Source organism: Perca fluviatilis, chromosome 19 (assembly GCF_010015445.1).
Source record: "Perca fluviatilis chromosome 19, GENO_Pfluv_1.0, whole genome shotgun sequence".
Taxonomy (NCBI): domain Eukaryota; kingdom Metazoa; phylum Chordata; class Actinopteri; order Perciformes; family Percidae; genus Perca; species Perca fluviatilis.
The window spans coordinates 35513302-35515266 of record NC_053130.1 but is presented as its reverse complement, the minus strand read 5'-3'; the positions used below and the strand labels follow the sequence as shown (position 1 = coordinate 35515266).

General features: G+C 40.6%; 1 long non-coding RNA gene across 1 annotated transcript; it reads left to right on the top strand.

Annotated features, from left to right (window-relative positions):
- The first annotated feature begins 1610 nt into the window (after positions 1-1610).
- Positions 1611-1965, top strand: LOC120548342. Its single transcript, XR_005637171.1, has 2 exons — positions 1611-1679; positions 1779-1965. It is a non-coding gene; the product is annotated as an uncharacterized LOC120548342 (long non-coding RNA).

The following is a 1965-nucleotide window of genomic DNA, read 5'->3' as shown; positions in this document are numbered from 1 at the left end:
GTGGACCAAACTCTAGCTAATGTAAGTCGAAACTGCCTGCAAGCTTATCCTGTACTATACGGTAATTCCTCTACTGTGTGACACAATCGTTAGCATATTTTTACAAAAACGTCTGCTACGGAGCCATAACGTGAGATAGGTAATGGAGCCTTTTATACATTGTCGTTTTTCTTTAGAACTAAACAATGGACAAATAGAGTCTTTAAACGCTTCAGATGTAAAGTTATTCACTGTCAAGTGACGTCAAAATGAATGCTAGTGTAGCCGGTCTGGCCTGACACTCCCTTAATCTCAGTATGTGTAGTAATGGACGACAGACATCTTCTGCTTTGCCAGTTGGACAGGGGGTTTATTTTGTATACCTGTGTACAACACACATTTATCAGTACAGCAGCTCTGGATTCCCACACGCACACCTCTCCTCATCACAGCGTACCGCTACTCAGGAACACGTGCAGTGTTCTTATTCAAATAATGTAACAAAATACATTTCAATGTGATCGTATAGTCAAAATGTCATTATAGAATCAAAACAATTTCCCCACATACCAACTGCAATTTTTATATTTCATTAATAAATGTAAAATATAAAAATGAACAAACAAAAAAACTATATATATAAAAATAACATTTTCATCACAAAACACAAGGGGAGTACTCACATACCTGTGTACAACACACATTTATCAGTACAGCAGCTCTGGATTCCCACACGCACACCTTCAAATGACAGGGAGAAAAGAGCCAGCACATAAGAATCCACACGTGTGCTCTTCATTAAGCTAGCCTGAGAGAAGCGAGCTAGCATCTCACACAAAAAGTGCCGCACACAATAAAACTGTATGTACACATTCAAACAAATATCGCCATAACAAAGGACAAAGCTCGTGACAGTTAAAGTGTAGCAAGAACCTCTACTTAACGGTTTTAACATGTTTTAAGTCACTTTGAACCAAAGCGCTCCGATTGTCTTACCTCTCCTCATCACAGCGTACCGCTACTGAGGAGAATAGCGCCGACAACACAGGAAGTGACATCACCAACAGGAAACTGGTCACACCGCCAGAATAAAATTAACAAAATAAAAACTCCCCAAAATAAATACACACAAAACCAGATTTATATGAAAATAAATAACAAAATATCAACGAACATGGATTTTTGGTGAAATATAACAGTTAGAACACATCGGTTACACTAGTCAGTGGAACGCTAACGGGAGGTGATGGCTAGGTAGCATCAAAATGGCGCCATAGGAGGTTCGAGTTCTGAACCGAAGCTTACCCCCTTGGATATGCATGAGTTGTTCACATTAGCCATCTTGTTTCCCCTCAGTTGCTAGCTACTTTAGACCTCTTCTTAAAAATGATAATATTTTTTATACAAAAGAGACGGTGTTAATAATAATAATAATAATAATAATAATAATAATAATAATAATAATAATAATAATAATAATAATCCACTAGTGGGAAAGTGACAAGCAGGGGTTTCCTGGAGTCTCTCTCTCTTTTCCTCTCCCTCTCCTCTGCTCGCTCTTTTTCTCCTCTCTCACAGTGCAGTGTGACTGGCCGCTCCTGGGATGACGCACAGCTGAAGGCAATCTCTAATCAACCACCTGTTTCCTGTGGCTCATCTGCGCAGTGTCTTAAGCTGTGGCTGCCCTCTTGTCTTGTCACGTAGGTGAACGTCCAGCCAGTATCTGTCTCTGATCTTTTTTTTTTATCTTGCTGTTTTTTGCCTGCCAACCTTAATACTGTTTTTCTCATGTCCTGAAGGAATACCACTCTGTTCTGCTGTCGCTGAACCTGCCTGTTGACGCCACTCTCCGCCTGCAGTCACCAGCCCTGCATGACTCGTCTTCCCTGCCTGTGATTGCTACCTGCTCTGTCACCTGAGAGGATTCCCCCCACCAGTCCATTCTGCTAAATTCTCTGATTCAGAAATAAACTGTTAAAACGTTGA